The sequence below is a fragment of the Coturnix japonica genome, chromosome W, assembly GCF_054131305.1.
Source record: "Coturnix japonica strain WE chromosome W, WE-NBRP24, whole genome shotgun sequence".
Classification (NCBI taxonomy): Eukaryota; Metazoa; Chordata; class Aves; order Galliformes; family Phasianidae; genus Coturnix; species Coturnix japonica.
The window spans coordinates 29390539-29409071 of record NC_140701.1 but is presented as its reverse complement, the minus strand read 5'-3'; the positions used below and the strand labels follow the sequence as shown (position 1 = coordinate 29409071).

Genomic DNA, 18533 nt, shown 5'->3' with positions numbered 1-18533 from the left:
GTTAGGTCTAGGTTTCTGTTCCTGCTTTAGAGTTAGGCGTAGGTTACTGTTCCTACTTAGAGTTAGGTGGGGTCCTACCAGCAACTGGCAGCAAACAGTGCTCACTCGGTAAGCACACGTCTGCTTTCTCACCCAATGACATGAGTACTGCTCCATGAGTGGGGAGGTCTGTGACATCTCTGAGGGATGGGATTTGCATCTTGTGACTTTTCTGTTGCAGATTGTCGAGCTACAGAGCGTGAGTGGCTGTGAAATGCAATTGGGCTTCATGGAAACAGTCCGGAGCTGTGTCTGGAGCTTCCTGCGTGGCCATTGTAAGGTAGGTGTGCCTTACTGTAAGCGTGCTCTGAAGCAGTGTTGGTTAAGCACAGCTCACTCCTCTGTCTTCAACAGATCAGCTTTCTTCACGCTTTATTTCTGTGGCTGGCGTTGTAGAGCACAGCAGCAGCAAGACAGCAAACACGTCCACAACCAGGTACGTGAACATGGGAAACTTTAATTCTGTGAATAATACTGGTATTAATATTAATAAGGCAGTGGTCACGCATGTGTAATGGAGCTCAGGGATAGGTTTATTCTTGTCTGTTAAGCTCTTCCCTTATTTGACATCCACCCGTCCTCTCTTGCTTATCTTCCCCCCACCTGCAAGTGCAGCAGTACTGAAGGCTGAGGGGTCTTTTCCTAGGCAGGCGGACAAAGGCAACTGAAATGCAACTTTGATGTCCCTTTTTGTTCGCGAGTCAGTAGGCCCTGGATATCATCCCAGCAACTCTCTAAGTCAGCCTGGAAATGTTTGCTAGCAGGAAGTAACCCCATTGCAGTGCCTGACACTAACGATGCCATTTTTCCCCCCCCTCACAGCAGGCAGCCTCTGTGAGAGCAGTGGAGCAGCAGCTGTCTGCTCTATGGCTGCTGAACTGCATTTCTCATCACCTGAGATCCCTGAGCCCACCCTAATGGAGAACGTGCTGCGCTATGGACTCTTGTTTGGAGCCCTTTTCCAGCTCCTGTGTGTGCTGGCCATCATCCTGCCAGTTTCCAAGTCCCCAAAGGCAGTAAGTAGCGCTGTGTGAGATTAATAGGAATGCTCAGGCAGTCAGCTGGGAGGGAACCGTCTGTAGCTGTTGCCTATGGCAGTGTGCCCCGGCACTGCTGAGAGTGCCGCACTTGGTTCTGTCCTTCCTTCTGCACGCCAGCAGCCTTGAGGTGCCAGCTCATCCTATCCTGCAGCTGCTGCTGAGCCCTGTGAGCTGCCAGGCAGAGGGTCCACCCTCCCAGCACGGACCGCCTTGCAAGAGAGGACTTTAGGCTCTGGTTTGCATGGGATTTTTGGGAACTAGACAAAGGTGGAGTTTCTAATGTGCCCTGAGGTCAGGAAGGCAATTTCCAGTGCTGGCCCCCAAAGCTGCTCGGTCAGGTGACTTGAGCTCTCAAAGCAGCTGTCAGCCAGTTGTTAGAAAGCTCCCTAACTGTTTCCCAATTGCTTCTTGTAGGACTTGGGGGGTTTTGAGTCTCAGACTTGAGAGACGGTGAAGAAACCCAAGGCAAGTGCTGCTCAGCTGAGCAAGAAAGCCAAGAAAGAAAGCAAAAAGAAGCGATAAGGGCTTGAGCAGGAAGGCACAAAGGACAGCAGAATCGCCTGGAATGCTTCCTCTGAGGTGCACCAAAGGACACACACTGCGTGGTCTTGTTTTCAGGCATGGCCGTGCTTTCCCTTTTGTGGACTGCGAAGAGGAACTAAGGAAACTTTAGTCATTACCAGTATCCCAATTATTTGATTTCATATTGAAATGTATTTTGGATGCATTTAGCATCTCTTTGTTGCAAATTAAAGCAAAACAAACATATGAATAGTGGTGCTGCCTCTTTCATTAGCAGCTCAAAATGCGCCTGGCTAGGGCTGGCAATCACAGAGCCATGAAGTGGTCGGCTTCACGTCCCTCCCTGGAAATGGAGCTGCTTGTCCCACGTTTCCGTGTTGGTGTTCCCAACTGGTGGCCTTTCAGCCCATCTGGAACTGCTGGCGATGGACTGTGAGCATCCCCTGTTCTCCAAGGGCCGAGAGAAACAAAAGTGGCATGGGAGGAAGAAAGGTGTCCCTGCGCCTTGAGCTTGTCTCTCTTCTGTACTTCTGTAGATACTGTATATCTAGTGCTTGTTCTTTGAGAATGATGACCTCTTTGTTAGGTGTGGGGTTTCTGGCCCTCATTTGTCCTATTAATGTGATAGAACTGACAAGCTTGTTTGTGTTTAGGTTGTTTATATGCTCTATTTCTTATTTTCTCCGTATATGCACTGTCCCCATGATTTCCTGTGCATGTGATTAATTCACATGACAATAAACAAAAGAGACACTCTCCATTTCTTAGGAATGATGCTTAGGTTCAGGTACAGATGAGCTTCTTTGTTTTAGAGGCTTCAGGCTTTGGAGACTACCTTGGTTCGAACAGCAGAAGGCATCAGTGTTCACTTCTCAGCAGCACCAATCTACAAACCTGAGTAATAGCTGCTTGTTGCTCTGTTTCTGCAGAGCCTCGCTGCTCCCCGTGCACTGATTACAGCCTTTGGAAAGGCAGCCAACTCACTTTCCTTGGGAAACCACACAGATGTGAACTATAATAGCCCAGTGACTTTAGAGATGATTGAACAGGACTCTTTGATTAAAGGATACTGTCAGATGCATGTCTGCCCCTCTATTATCTGGTGCTCTGTGTTGGGAGCTTGAAGCTAGCAGATCTTGCTCTGGCATTTTCTGTGTGTCCTTTTCCAGTTGGCAAGCTCTGACTGCTAGAACCCAAGATGCTAAAGCAATATTTAGACTCAAATGCATTTAATGAAAATAGGCAATCTGTGTGTGTGCGCTTTCTCCAATGAGACTGGTGCTGTTCCCTCGTGTCTTTACCAGATAACTAGACTTTATTTCCCATGGCTGAAATATGATCTGTCATCTGCCTGAAGGAAACAAACTTTATAGCTTAGGATTCCTTGTTAGTCCAGGTGAAAAGAGCTTTGCCTTCGGTGCCCTGCCTGGATTTTGGTCTTGGTGTAAAGGCTCTGAACGTAACATTCTGACTGCTGTTTTGAGGCTTACCTTTTGTCTCACACATGATAAGGAAGAAAATTTGGCAGAAATACTTTTTCAGTGGTTTAATACATGCTGGTGATTCTGTGATATCTTCTCCTTTTTCTGGTGTGAATAATTGTTGCTTAGTGTTGGTTTTTGTCCTGCTGTTAAAATGGGGGTGTTTTTTTTCTACAAAGCCTGATTTGTGTGCCCCGGTGGCGCAAGTGGTAGGAATGCCGCGTTGCAACACCGGAGGCCCTGGGTTCGAATCCCCCCCTGTGGCGCAAGTGGTAGAAGTGCCGCTCTGCTACACAGGAGGCTCGAATTCCGGGGGGTTGGACTCAATGATCTCTAAGGTCCCTTCCAACCCGCACGAGACTATGATACTATGATGATACTCTGATTTAGGCACTTAAGCTTATAACAACCTCTGTGGTAACAGGCTGTGTGTGGATTCACACTCATCCAGAAACACATGCAGAGGAAGCAGGGATGGTGCTGTTCAAGTCTTACTAAATGTAGGCTCAGCCTGATATAGATGCATTCCAGCGGAAATACCCAGCACTTACGTATTTTTGCTTTCACATAAATGCCTGAAATGAGCTGGGCATCAGCCAGTTGTTAGAAAGCTCCCTGACTGTTTCCAAATTGCTTCTTGCAGGACTCAGAGAGCTTTGAGTCTAAGACTTGGGAGACGGTGAAGAAACCCAAGGCAAGTGCTGCTCAGCTGAGCAAGAAATCCAAGAAGGAAAGCAAAAGGAAATGATAAGGGCTTGAGCAGGAAGGCACAAAGGACAGCAGAATCGCCTGGAATGCTTCCTCAGAGGTGCACCAATGGCAACGGACTGCGTGGTCTGTTTTTCAGGCATGGCTGTGCTTTCCCTTTCATGAACTGCGGAGAGGAACTAAGGAAGTTGGAAGGGAAGGGCTTCCAATGCATTAGCAGCAAAGAGGACTTCACCTATTTGGGACTTGATATATGGTAAGAGCTGGAGACACTGCATTCCTTCAGGGTCTGTCTCTTCAGGGCCAGGGACGGTCCAGTGTTAGCCTGAAATATGGCTAGATGGGACTGGAGAGAGGTGGTGTCATAGCCACAGAGTCTCTGTAAGGCATCTGGAGCTTCCAGATGCCAGCTCACTGCTTGGTTTGTTTGATCATGAATGAGTCAACGGGAGGAAAACCTGCTGTGTTAGGTGCCACAGGGCTTACAGTGGCTTTGAAGAAAAGGGTTCTGTGGTGGGGCTGCAAGTCTGCCATCCTTTTGCATACACAGACTGACATCCTCAATTGACAAATGCATTGTGAGCCCAGGTCCGGCAGCAGTGCTGTGCTGTGTCTGTTCTCTACCAGAAGCCTAACAGCACATTTGCTGGAACCATCAGTGTGAGAAGGACCGCGTTTGCTTATCTCCCTTGCTGTTGGTGGATGAGTCAGGTGGGCAGCATGAGGAGAACAGAACAAAGCATGCAAGACAAAAGCACTCCGAAGTTGCTTGGAGATCTCAGGACAAAGAAACATGACAAAAATATCTCACACCAATTACATATAATCTTTGTTTCAAATTAAAACAAAAATAACTTTTTAAAAGTCATGCTGCCTCTTTCTGTGTGTTTACTATGAAAGCTGCTGGAGCTCTGTAGAAACACAAGGACATCCATGGCCTGTTCACGAGAGTGACCCGTTTAGGGGAGGCCATTCAGCTCCTTCGATCTGTGTGAAGGTGGTTGGCTCATACTTTCAGGCATGCGTGTGTCCGTGCTTGACTTGGAAGCAGCAAAATGTCTGCCAGAACACCTCCACCTTCCTGGAAAGAGGAAACGGTGCAATGTCTTAATTAATTTGCCTCTCATGAGGGATATTGGCTCCAAGAGCCCCCGTGGAGGTAGCAAAATAAAGGCAGTGTTTGTTAATAGGAGCGGGGGATTAGATGGGGATTCAGTCGATTGATAATGGGGATTTCTGTAGGCTCCCTGGCAAGTGTAGCTGTAGCAGGGAGCTGCCTGGCAGCCACTTGGGCTGCAGGAGGAGCGGTGAGCTGGGTGAGCTCTGGCTGGTGTTACTTGGTTCCCTCCCCAGAAGAGGAAAGGAAAGAAAGACTGTGCGGTAAGTCCTCAAATTCCCAGGCATCTATCTCAAGCAGTTTTTCTCTTCCATTTTTGACTGTTCAAGCAGGTCTCCCTCTCTGACCACACGCCGTCCTGCTCACAGTGCATCCTTGTGCTCCTGCAGTGCAAGCTGCATGATCTCTTGAGGCAGGTTAATAAGCAGCTTGTGACCCGAGTTCCAGTTCACATAGTTCAATTAAATCCCAATTAATCCTGCTCAGACCTAATTTACTTTCATTCTCATACATATGCTTCTCTCTGCTTTAGAGATGCTCTCTGCTGATGTTCCCCACTGGCAGCAGTGGAATAGCCAAGGCTGTCTGTGAAGAGAACCAATACTTCCTTCTTGCTGCTCTGGAAGTTTTGAAGCCAAGATTCTTTCCCAGCCTGGTGTAAAGAACATGAAAAGAGCCCTTTGGTGCCTGGGTGCCAGGGAGGGTCGAGTCTCCGTGTGGTGATACTTAAGGAGAAAGCAATGAGGCTGTAGGAGGGGAGGAGGTGGTCGCTGCCTCTGTTCATGGAGGTAGTTCTTCCAGGAAGGTGTTCTGTTGCTCACAGCGTGTTCCTGCAGGGATCAAGATGACTGTATTGATTTTGTTTGCTTCTGAATCTCATGAAGCATCAGACTGACTGCAGCGAGGAAGTGGGATGATGAATGGAGAGTGCTGGCGTTTGGATTCTCTCCGCTTGTTTGGTGATGAGGTTGGCTGCCAGGTTTGGTGCTCTGAAAGGATCTGACCCTCCTCATCCTCAGACCAGAAGGGACGATTTGGCTGGTGCCGTCCCATAAGAGATACGGAAGCAAACCAGTGTGGCTTTGAGCAGTTCTTCTAAGTTTATGGAGTGGTTTTGTGTCTTTTGTTAAGTGGATCAGAGCAGTCGCTGGTCAAAACGTCCCTTGTTTGGGCTGGCAATTACAGGGTGATGATCCTGTTGGTTTCGCATCTCTTCCTTTAAATTCAGCTGCTTTTCCCATCTTTCATTCTTGGTCTTCCCAACTTCACCGCCCACCTCGATCTGTCACCACATATCAGTGCTGTGCAGTCCCCACCTCTGATGATGTTCACTTCCTTCCCCTCAGCTTGTGGGGTTTCACTCGGAGCCTGAAGGCACTTGTGTGGCTCTGGAGCTTTCTGCACCCTGTGTGAACAGCAGCTGGCTGCAGCCAAAGGCCCTCAGACTGCAGCTGAAGCAGAGCCCAGTTGATTCTTGCACAGCCTGGGTCCAACCCACCTGCCAAACACAGAACCATGCTGCTGTGTGAGAGCCTCCAGGCTGGAGAGAAGGATCCCAGCATTAGTCCCCCTGCTTGGCAAACCTAAACCAGCCCTAAGCTCATAACCATGAGTTCCTGATGCTGGCCATGCTAATTGCTTGCTGTCACACCCACACTCTTTGCAAGTCTGCCAAGCTCAGTGATTGTAAAATGATAGAATTCCTGAGCTGGATGGTCCCTGCGAGGACCACTGAGTCCAGCTCCTGGCTGCACGCTTCAATGGCTCCAGGTGGGGATGGCAAAAAGCTGCTTGAGTGAAAAGATCAGAGCAAAGGGCTCTGCTGCGTCTGTCTGCGACTCAAACACCACCATTGTGTTATTCATAGTAATAATTCCTACAAATATAGTTGGAATTTGCAGCGAGCAAAGTGCAGCTCGCCTCAGGAACAGAATCAAACGGTGGCACAGTCTGGAGCACATACCTCTGCCTGTTTTGCTGTTGCCTGGGAAGATTGCAGCTTGATGACGTCCAACAGCAAGGCAGTTCTCCTTCAGCAGGTATCTTCTGAACTCACAAGCACCTCTGCACTACAGAGTGGCCCTGTGTTAAACAAGGATGTCCGTCATTCACACTGGTTTCAGATCTGACATTCCTCTCCTAGCACCCAGGACCAATGCTTAGTCACTTCCCCGTGAGGAGGAATGACTTAGCATTAGGTAGTAGATGAGAACAGGATTCTTTCCTATGTTGCTCCCTTCAAAGATCAATAACCACATGCCGCACGTAGGTAACAAGAGCCAAACAGGAGCCATTCCATCCCAGACTACACCTGCAGATGTCTCCACAAGGTCTGTGTGAAGAGTCTCACAGCTGAAGGCCCTGGGACTGCTCTTCCTCTTTCCAAACACATGGTAGCTGAGGAAAGCTCCCTATTAGCTGAAGAGACCAATTTCAGGACCTTTACTGACTGGAGGAGCCACTGTGGGACACAGGTGTCCTCTCCCACTCACCCTCTCTCCACAGCCGGCCATGGAGCAGCTCTTGAAAAGATGGCGGAGCTGTCTAAATCAAACCCTAGCACTGACTACATAAACAAATACATGGACTAGCTGCATGAAGAGCAAGCAGCAGACATTGCAACAGCAAGTCAAATGCAACCTCAAAGATTTACTAACAGAGTCAAAATGCTACATTTCCATGGGAAGCCTAGAACAGATTGACTCAGGTGTGACAGTGGCTCCCAAGGTGGTTCTGCTCCACACATTGCTGGTGCACTTGCTAAGACACCTCATCTTTGTCTTTGGACACTGGGAAAAGGGGAAAACATATTTTGCTACTGGTATGTCATTCTTGGGAATGGGAAAGAAAGTGAGTGTGGGACTTGGGTCACATCACTGCAGCCTATGGAGACCCTTTGGGTGTGTAGCTGCCCTGCAGCACAGCACTGCCACTCCGCTGCTCCAACAACACCTACAGCAGCTGTGCACATAAGGATGGCAGATTACAGGGAGTGCCATGCGGGTGCTGCAGGGCTTCATCCCCTAACCCTGCAGTGATATATCAGCAGTGCCCAGCTGGCTTTGCTGCACATTGTTATCACCCGAGAGTCTGAAGACTTGGGGGAAAAGCTCAGCAGCTGCACAGCTGCCGAGGTTCCATGTCATGCCCTGGCCTGCACACAGCCCGGCTCTCCCCGCTCTGCTCTCCCAGTGTTTCCCGCAGCCCCTGTGTTGTGACCAACACAAGCGGGGCTCGGGCCCAACGTCCGCTCACATCCCCAGCAGGCAGAAATATCACCCGACAGAATCCCAGCCTACCTGCAACCCCCAGCAGCAGTTCAATCCTTCATTTCTACACTTGTGCTTCGTAACACCAAACCAATAACAACAGGACGAGCATCTATTTGAGTCATTTTATAAAAGTATTTGACTTACAGAGATATTGTTACAGTCACCTGAGTATTGGAAATTACAATACAAGGAAATTTCCACAATGAATTTCATACAGTATTTTACCATCCAGTGCTGCTGGATGTTCATGTCCTTGTTCAATAGAGCATATATACACAAACAGTGATGCTGGAAGAAAATGAAGACACCACAAGAATCAGGGGCTGCAGATACCAACAGAACCAAGAGCTGAATTCACAGACAGAGCGCAGCACGTCAGAATGATGCAAACAAGACAATTTTAAAAGGCTTTTCTCTTTCAGTTTTTTTTTTTCTTTTTCTGGAATAGAAACACATTAAAATATCAGCTCCAGCTGCTTGATCAGATGAAGACATGGCACATTTACTGTGCAGCTTCATATAGGAACACCTGAGCTACCTGGAGCAATAAGGCTTTGTCAATTTGTCCATCAGCAGCTCAGCATCTCATTCAGTTTTTCATGTCATTTTCATAAGGCAAAAATCGAAACAGAAGTTATTTTCATGCTTGAGAATTGGGATTAATTGGCAGCTACATACAAGTATGTATTTGTTATGCAGTATGAATTCACACAGACCAGGTTGCTCAAGCAGTGCTGGGAGCAGTAAAGTCATTCATCTCAGCTGGAAGTCCAGTATTACCTGGGGTAGCAGATGCTGTGGGGTTATCCACAGCATCCACGGGATGTTTCCAAAACATAAAGAACAGCAAAGTGTACCAATGGTTCATAGGAACAACGTTTTATTTCTACAGAACATGCTATAGAAAAACCAAAAGACTTAACAGAATCACAGAATCACAGAATTGTAGGGGTTGGAAGGGACCTCTAGAGATCATCGAGTCCAACCCCCCTGCCAAAGCAGGCTCCCTACACCATGTCACACAGGAAGGCGTCCAGGCGGGTCTTGAATATCTCCAGAGAAGGAGACTCCACCACATCCCTGGGCAGCCTGTTCCAGTGCTCCGTCACCCTCACTGTAAAGAAGTTCTTCCGCACATTTGTGCGGAACTTCCTATGCTGTACTTTCATCCCATTACCCCTAGTCTTATCCCCACGCACTACTGAAAAGAGACCAGCCTCGCCACTATGGCTCCCACACCTCAGGTATTTATAAACCTGGATCAAGTCCCCTCTCAGCCTTCTTTTTTAAGGCTAAACAGACCCAGTACCCTAAGTCTCTCCTCATAGGGGAGATGCTCCAGGCCCTTCACCATCTTAGTGGCCCTCCGCTGGACTCTTTCCAAGAGATCCCTGTCTTTTTTGTACTGGGGAGCCCAGAACTGGACACAGTATTCCAGATGAGGCCTCACCAGGGCAGAGTAGAGGGGGAGGATCACCTCCTTCGACCTGCTGGACACGCTCTTTTTAATACACCCCAGTATGCCATTGGCTTTTTTGGATACAAAGGCACACTGCTGGCTCATGGTTAATCTGTCGTCTACCAGGACGCCCAGGTCCCTCTCAGCAGAGCTCCTCTCCAGCAGGTCTTCCCCCAGCCTGTACTGGTGAATGTAATTATTTCTACCCAGGTGAAAGACTCTACACTTGCTTTTGTTAAACCTCATCCGGTTTCTTACTGCCCAGCTCTCCAGCCTGTCCAGGTCTCGCTGAATGGCAGCACAGCCTTCAGGCGTGTCAGCCAATCCTCCCAACTTCGTGTCATCAGCAAACTTGCTGAGGGTGGTCACTATCCCCTCATCAAGGTCGTTGATGAAGATGTTGAACAAGACCGGACCCAGTACAGACCCCTGGGGGACACCACTAGTTACAGGCCTCCAGCCAGACACCGCACCGCCAATGACAACCCTCTACACTCTGCCAGTCAGCCAATTCTCAACCCACTTCACCATCCACTCATCTATCCCATACTTCCTCAGCTTTGTTATAAGGATGTCATGGGGGACAGTATCAAAAGCCTTACTGAAATCAAGGTAGACTACATCTACCGCCCTCCCCCTGTCCACCCAGCTAGTGACATCTTCATAAAAGGCCACCAGGTTGGTCGAGCACGACCTACCCTTGGTGAACCCATGCTGAGTACTCATGATAACCTCCTTATCACCCAGTTGTCTGGAGATGGCATCCAGCACAAGCTGTTCCATCACCTTCCCTGGGACAGAGGTGAGGCTGACTGGCCTATAGTTACCCGGGTCTTCCTTCTACCCTTTTTGAAGACTGGAGTGACATTGGCCGTCCTCCAGTCTTCAGGCACCTCCCCAGTTCTCCAAGACCTCTGAAAGATTACAGAGAGCGGCTCAGCAACGACTTCCGCCAGCTCTCTCAGCACCCGCGGATGCACCCCATCAGGTCCCATGGATTTATGGACCTTAATGTTTCCTAGGCACTCACGGACCACCTCTTCCCTGACTAAAGGGAAATCTCCCATTCCCCAGACTCTCTCATCAACCTCCAGGGTCTTGGATTCCTGAGGGAGAGCTCTTTCACTAAAGACAGAAGCAAAGAAGGCATTCAGTATTTCCTCCTTCTCAGCATCCCCTGTTACCAGAGCGCCCCCCTCACCTAGTATGGGGCCCACATTCTCCCTAGCCTTCCTTTTGCTGTTAACGTATTTAAAAAAGCCTTTTTTATTATTCTTTATCTCCTTAGCTAGATTCAACTCTAGGTGGGCTTTGGCCTTCCTGGTTGCATCTCTGCAGTCCCTGACTACATTCTTGTATTGTTCCCAAGTGGTCAGACCCTTCTTCCACATATCATGTACTTTCTTCTTTCCGTGGAGCTTGCACATGAGCTCCTTACTCATCCATGCAGGTCTCCTGGCACCTTTTCCCGATTTCTTAGTCACAGGGACGCACCGATCCTGAGCTTGGAAGAAGAGCCGTTTAAACGCTAACCAGCTCTCACAGGCCCCCTTGCCTTCTAGCACCCTGGCCCACGGGATAGCCCCAAGTAGGTCCCGAAGGAGATCAAAGTTGGCTCTCCTAAAGTCCAGGGTAGCAATCCTACTTTTTGCTTTGCTTCCTCCACTCAGGATCTCGAACTCCACCATCTCATGGTCACTACATCCCAAGCTGCCCCCAACTTTTACTTCCTTAACAAGTCCTTCCTTATTGGTGAGAATAAGGTCCAGCAATGCCCCACCCCGCGTCGGTTCCTCTACCACCTGCATCAGGAAGTTATCTTCAATGCACTGCAAGAATTGTCTGGACCGCGCATGCCTGGCCGTGTTGGTCGTCCAGCAAATATCTGGATAATTGAAATCCCCCATAAGTACCAGTGCCTGGGAGCGTGCCGCTACTTCCAGTTGCTTATGGAAGGCCTCATCAACCTCCTCCTCCTGATCAGGAGGCCTGTAGTACACACCCGCAACAGTGTCCCCTTTGCCAGCCTGGCCCTTGATTCTCACCCACAAGCTCTCAACTTCTACATTACTCTCGCCCAGGTGGAGTTCAATACATTCTAGCTGCTCTCTCACATAAAGAGCAACTCCACCACCCCGCCTTGCCAGCCGATCTTTCCTAAAAAGCACATAGCCCTCCATGACAACATTCCAGTCATGCGAGCTGTCCCACCACGTCTCCGTGATCGCAATGAGATCATGGCCACTTGACCGCACACAGAGCTCCAATTCTTCCTGTTTATTCCCCCTGCTTCGCGCGTTGGTATACAGGCACTTGAGAGAGGCAGCATCTCCCCACCCCTCTCCATGCCTTTTAACTCCATTGTCTGCACCCAGCGAGCTCTGCTTTGAGTCTTGAACTGCCGCCTCAGACCCAGCGGCCCTCGTTTTGTCCCCTTCCCCCATCCTACCTAGTTTAAACACCTGTCAATAAGTCCTGACAGTTCCTCAGCTAGAACCCTCTTACCCATTTGAGACAGGCCGCTTCCATCTGCCGCTGTCATGCCAGGTGCCGAATAAATTGCCTCATGATCAAAAAAACCAAGACTCCTATGTCTGCACCAACTCTTTAACCATTTGTTTAAGAGGTGGGTTTTTAGGCCCAACTCAGTATCCCTCCCTGCCACTGAAGGTACAGATGCAATAACCACTTGCACACCTGTTCCTTCGATTACCCGCCCCAGTCCCCTGAAATCATCTTTGAGAGCTTTCAGGCTTTTTTTACTAACTTCTTCACTGCCAGCCTGAACTACCAGCAGGGGATAGTAATCAGAAGGGCAGATCAGACTGGGAAGTCTCCCAGCAATGTCCCTGACCCGTGCCCCGGGGAGGGAGCACACCTCCCTGCGGGTAGGGTCAGGCCGGCATATAGGGCCTTCCATTCCTTGCAGAAGGGAGTCACCTATGACGACTACCCTTCTATCCTTCCGTGTGGAAGAAGTTTTGAGGTGCGGGTGTGTCCGCTTCCCCCGAGGCACCCTCACAGGTGGGGCTGATTCCACATCTGTATTCACCTCTCCCTCGGGTTCCAGGGCCGCAAATCTATTTTGCAGAGGCACCTGGGACTTGTTGGCTTACAAAGCAAAACGTGTAAGTAAACATTATTTCAGACTTCAAGAACGTCGCCAATTGAACACACTGGCAGGTTTACTTTCCTGCTTGGCCAAATGCAGCGTTTCACAGACTGCTTTTCCCATCTGACTCTTAGTTTGCAGTACATTAAAGTAAGTTCTGGTGCTTGGGATATCCAGCCCCCTTTCCCCATCCAATACAGCAGGAAAGACACAAACACGCCACTTAAATTAAAGAAAGAAAACAAGGAGGAAATGGAATCCGAGACTGCAAAAATATATACAAGCATTTATCTTTTTCCTGAACTAAACATTTCAACCATAACAATATTCAACAGCCGTACCCTATAGAACTAGGGCTAAGGCTATTTCAATTAGAACTGCTTTGTGTTTTAAAAATATAGGGCTGAAAGCCTTTTGGGTGATATTTATACATCCACGGCATGTCTAGGTTCCTTATGTGAATCAGAAATCATTATGCAGAACATAAACTAGTTGTCTTAGCTTAATCTTGCATTATCCTGTTTAATTTCATCTCTCCTGTAAATATGTTAGATAACTAGGTTTCACTGTCAGAATTAACATAAACAGATTATTCATAAGGCTTTTTTCTTCTCCTTCTGAGCTGTATACGGTAAAATACCCATCCAGTGTTTTGGAATAGGCAGATCTTCCTCCTAGTAAAACTGTGAAGCAAGAATAGCTTTCACCGCCAGTGAGAAGGTTTATGAAAGTGCTCGGTAGAAATCCAGAGTTTACGTGGATAAAACCTCAGGATAACATCCATTTACTTACACGCTACTATTGTTAAATAATCCAAGTCAAGTCTACTTTACTATGAAGTGTGCAACAAGCAGAAGAAGCGAAGAAGAACATCACACTGAGTTCACATTCTTCAAGGTGCAAATCGCAGCTATTCCTGCCCAAAACCTTCTGTTTCTTCAGTTGCAAATAACAGCTTTTCCTTCAGCTGCTCATAATTCTTATAGGCTGGAAGGTCCAAGCGATTGAAACTGAAAACAAAGAGAAACCTTAAGTATTGAACAACAGTTTAAACCACCAAAAAATCCATTAGGAACACAGGCATATGAACTGTCCTGTTCAGAAGGAAGACTGCATTTGTACCCTCTAAAACACCTGTATCTTGACATTCATTTGTCTATGAAAGTGAGAGTTAAAGCACAACAAGCACCTGAGCAGCGATAACTTTCCAGAACTGGCAATGTATTTAGCAACAAGTCTCAGCTAATCTCTCTTCTGTATCTGAAACTTAAAATCTGAGCATCTTCACAAAGCACCAGCATAACTGAGAAACTGAGCAGAAGCTACATTTTCTCCAGCCAAGAGGAAGCATGAGCGTGGCTATTTATTTTCATTGCCAAGATCGAGCGTGGTGATAATGAAAGATCAATCCCAAACTCTTTAAAAAAAGGACAGCCTTAAGTACTAAAAGTAGCTTTACGTTTTTAGTGGTGTGCAAATCCATGGCGTTTACAATGGAATCAGCTCCACAACAAAACTGCTTTTCAGAAGTTCAACTATTAGTCAGCAGAGCTTACTGCCATAACCCAGTGTTTTGCTTTCACACAGTCTCAGACACTTCCATAACACACCCACTTCCTAAAATCTCAAAGTAGATTTCCATCCATAAGAACAGAACCACAGCAGAGTTTGATCCTTCGTACTTACCAGGTGTGAATTCCAGGTAACCAGTTTTCCTTTCCAACTTTCTCAATGCAAAATTTTTGGGGTCTGTTGCTCCCTGTACAAAAATCAAACAATGAATTCTTAGGTCGAACTGCCCATGTATACCAGTAGGCAATACATGACAACAGCGCGTGAAAACAAGACTATAACTACTTGCAGAGCACAAAGACATTTGTCTCTCACTACATCCCTCTGAAGAAATCCACGTAGTGAAATGCATAAATATGAAGCGGTTTTCAAAGAAACTCAACCACTGAATCACATCATTGGTTTGGTACTGGAAAGAATCTCTGGAGTTTACCTAGTCCTTCCACTCTGAGCAAGCAGGGATACCCAGAGCAGGCTGCCCTGCCAGGACCACGTCCAAACCATGGATCAAGTCACTGATGCAAGGCGTGTTCACATTCCCTCCATTCATTTTTCTGTCACAGCTCTACCAATATGCAAGACTCAGAAAAGATTCCACATATATTCATTAAAAAATACACTTAAAAACACAGTTTGGTCCTTATTAAGAAAAAAGGAAATAACATGAGCATAAAATGCATTAAAGAGGGCTCGTTACCCGTGAGGTCAGCAAATCCTCCCACTGGTAATCTGCACGTTCCAGTAACGAACTGTAGAAGTCTCATTCTCTTCTCATTATCTATTTCTTTCACAAACTGAAAGATAATGTGTCCAGGTGTGGAGCCCTCAGTACAAAAAAGATATGGAGATTTTGGAAAGGGTCCAGAGGAGGGCCACAAAGATGATCAGGGGGCTGGAGCACCTCCCCTATGAGGACAGGCTGAGGGAGTTGGGTTTGTTCAGCCTGGAGAAGAGAAGGTTGCAGGGTGACCTCATTGCAGCCTTTCAGTTCCTGAAGGGAACTTACTCCCAGAAGGGGAGTAAACTCTTCGAAAAGGTTGATAATAGCAGGACTAGGGGAAATGGTTTTAAGTTAAAAGAGGGAAGATTTAGGTTGGATGTTAGGGGAAAGTTCTTTACTAGAAGAGTGGTTAGGTCCTGGAACAGGCTGCCCAGTGAGGTTGTGGATGCCCCGTCCTTGGAGGTGTTCAAGACCAGGTTGGACGGGGCCCTGGGCAACCTGATCTAGTAAAGGCATATGTTTGGTGGCCCTGCTAGGCAGGGGGGTTGGAACTACATGATCCTTGAGGTCCCTTCCAACCCGGGTGATTCTGTGTGATTCTGTGTGTGATAATAATTAACACTGATGTAAAGTTTAATATTTATGTGATCACTTCCCCATCACCCCTAGGACAGCTGGATTAGCAGTTATCATTTACATTTACATGCTACTTATCTGTTGAGTAATTCTGACTGTTGCTCACTAAGCTGTAGCTGTGTTCTTGTGAGGAAAAAAGAAGTCTACAAACCTGCCAGATCCACAGTATCTTTCTGCTGGTTCTGGTTTCATGCTGGTAGATGGTATTGCCTCTGCCAGTCATTCAGATCAATTTCTTGCATTCCGCATGGGAGCACCTTTAGGGAAGAAAAAGGATCATGAACATGGAAACTACAAGCTACTACTTTGCTTCTACAGCAAGACTATTGTACTTAAATACTACTGTACTTCAAAGACCCGCAATCACAGTACGCTTGGTTTTAATATTAAACTCTTAAACTTCCACAGCAAATAACATCCGTTCACAAAGAAAATGTAGAGTGGCAACAAAGGAGATACCCCAGTCATGAAAATGAATGTATTTAGACACATAAACCATACTTTCTCATTGCCTAACTGTACCATTCTGTGCTAGAAATACGATGTTCTGCTGCAGAGTATAATTTGCAGAGACCAAAAGCAGCTAAAACCTGCTCCACTCTGTAATTTTACCATCTGCTGATATTTGGTTCTTATCTTCCTTGCTTTCCAACTGTTCACTCTTTAAACACACGCAAATCACATGGTCAAGGATTACAAAAACACTGTTAGCCAAAAAATTTATGCTGGCAGAATCTTAACGTTAGAAATGTGTCTAAGTTGGTTGCAAAGAAGAAAGTGAAGAACAACACAGTAACCAAATATTAACAGATACATAAGGGTTCTCTCACACATCCTGAAAGCAGAACCGCCAGCCTTAATGAACTCTGCTCTTCAGACTCTGACTGAAATTCAAGTATTACGTGTAGCAGCCTGGATCTGGCAATAGTCATAGAACCCTTTACCTCCAGCTCCTTAGCATCAAAGGACCTCAGATACTGCTGGGGCAGAATTTCATTGAAGCCTTCAAAAGAAGCTTGTGTCTGTTCCTCAGTGCCTCAGGAAAGTCTCCATTCTGCTACCAGCCTGGAAAAGACACAGAAGGATCATTTAAAACAGGCTACGCCACAGGGATCATGAAGTGGTTGAGTCCAAAATCTTTGGTGTAAGGAAGAAAAAAAAATTACCACCAGAATTGTCACCATGGACTTTTAAATAGAACAAACTTTAAGCTTCTCAGGGAGCAAATTAGCAGTGTCCCCATGAATTCTGCTTTCCAGCATCCAGGGGCTCACAAGAGCTTGTCATTTCTCAAGAAAAACCTTTTGAAGCCTAGGAGCAGGCAATCCCACTGAGCCACATGCTGAGCAAGTGGCCTGGCTGAAGAGGGAACACCTGGAACTGGGGCAGAAAGAGAAAGCGGAAGCAAGGTCTGGTTTCAAAGGGAGAGTACAGAGCTGCAGTTCGCATCTGCAGGGAGAAAACAAGAAAAGCCAAAGCTGTACTTGAGTTCACATTGAGCAGTGCGGTATGAGACAACAAAAAGGCTTCTTCAAGTTTGTCAACAGCAAGAGGTGGTCAAAAGAAAACACAGGACTGATACTTGGAGTGAAAGGTCACCTCACAAGTGAAGAGGAAGTGGTAGAGACATCTAATTCCTTTCCTGCCTCAGTATTTAACAGTAGCAAGAGATCTTGGTTTGCCTGGACCTGAGCTGGAGGACCATGACTGGGGAAGAAACAACTTTCAATTTGCAGATATTACAATTGTAGGGATCCAGCTGTACCAGCTGAATGGGCCCTGGTGGGACTCACTTCATAGTACTGAGGGAGTCAGCAGATGTTACAGCTGGATCCCTCCCAATAGCTCACCAAATGTCTTGGCAGTCTGGGGAGGTCCCTTTGAAGGTGGCCAAAATCACACCCATCCACCAGCAGGTCATGAAGGAAGAGCCAGGACACTACAGACCTGCCAGTCCAACCTCAGTCCCTGGGCAAGTGATGGAGAAGTTTGTCCTGGGGGATATGGAAAGGCATCTATAAAGCCATTACCAGCCACAGTCGACATGGGCACACAAAGGGAAAGTCCTGCCTCAGTAATTTGATCTCCTCTGATAAGGTCACCTGCTTGGTGAATGAAGGGAAGGCAGCAGATTTCACTGTTTTAGATTTTGGTGAGGCCTTTGATACAGTTCTTTATGGCAGCCTTCTAGACAGATTGTTTTACTGTGAGATAAACAAGATCACACTATGCTGGGTGATGGACTGGCTCAATAGAAGAGCTCAAGGGGCAAACGGGGCTACATCTGGCTGTGTACAGTTACCAGTGGTGTTCTATGGGGCTCGACTCCAGGGTCAGTCCTGTCCAACATTTCTATCAACCAACTGGACACAGACATTCATCCTCTGCAAGTCTGAGAATGACACTGATCTAGGAGGTGCTGCTGATTCCCTGTTGGGATGAGAGGCCTTGCAGGGGGTCTCAACTGATGGGAGTACTGGGAAATCAGCAGCAGCATGAAGTTCAGCCAAGAGAAATGCTGGGCTCTGCGGCAGGGATGGAGCAGTGCCGGACTCCAGCCAGCAGCTGGAGCAACTCAGTGGGAAGGGACTGGGGGCACTGGTGGCAGCAGACTCAGCAAGGGCCAGCAGTGTGCCCTGGCAGCCAAGAGGCAAACCACATTTTGGGGTGTATTACACAAAGCATGACCAACAGGTCAAAAACATGAAGCATGAGAGGCTGCAACATGCTGTCAAACACTAATTAACCATTTCTACTTTGATGAAAATGAAATGAGGAAAGTGATTTTGCACATTACAGCATGAAAAAGCAAACTAAACTAAAAAGTGATAAAAGTTTCCAACTGAAGAAAGCA

General features: G+C 47.3%; 1 pseudogene; it reads left to right on the top strand.

Moving 5' to 3' along the window:
• The first annotated feature begins 905 nt into the window (after positions 1-905).
• On the top strand, positions 906-1601 carry LOC146754662 (protein MANBAL-like; annotated as a pseudogene).
• The last annotated feature ends 16932 nt before the right edge of the window (positions 1602-18533 follow it).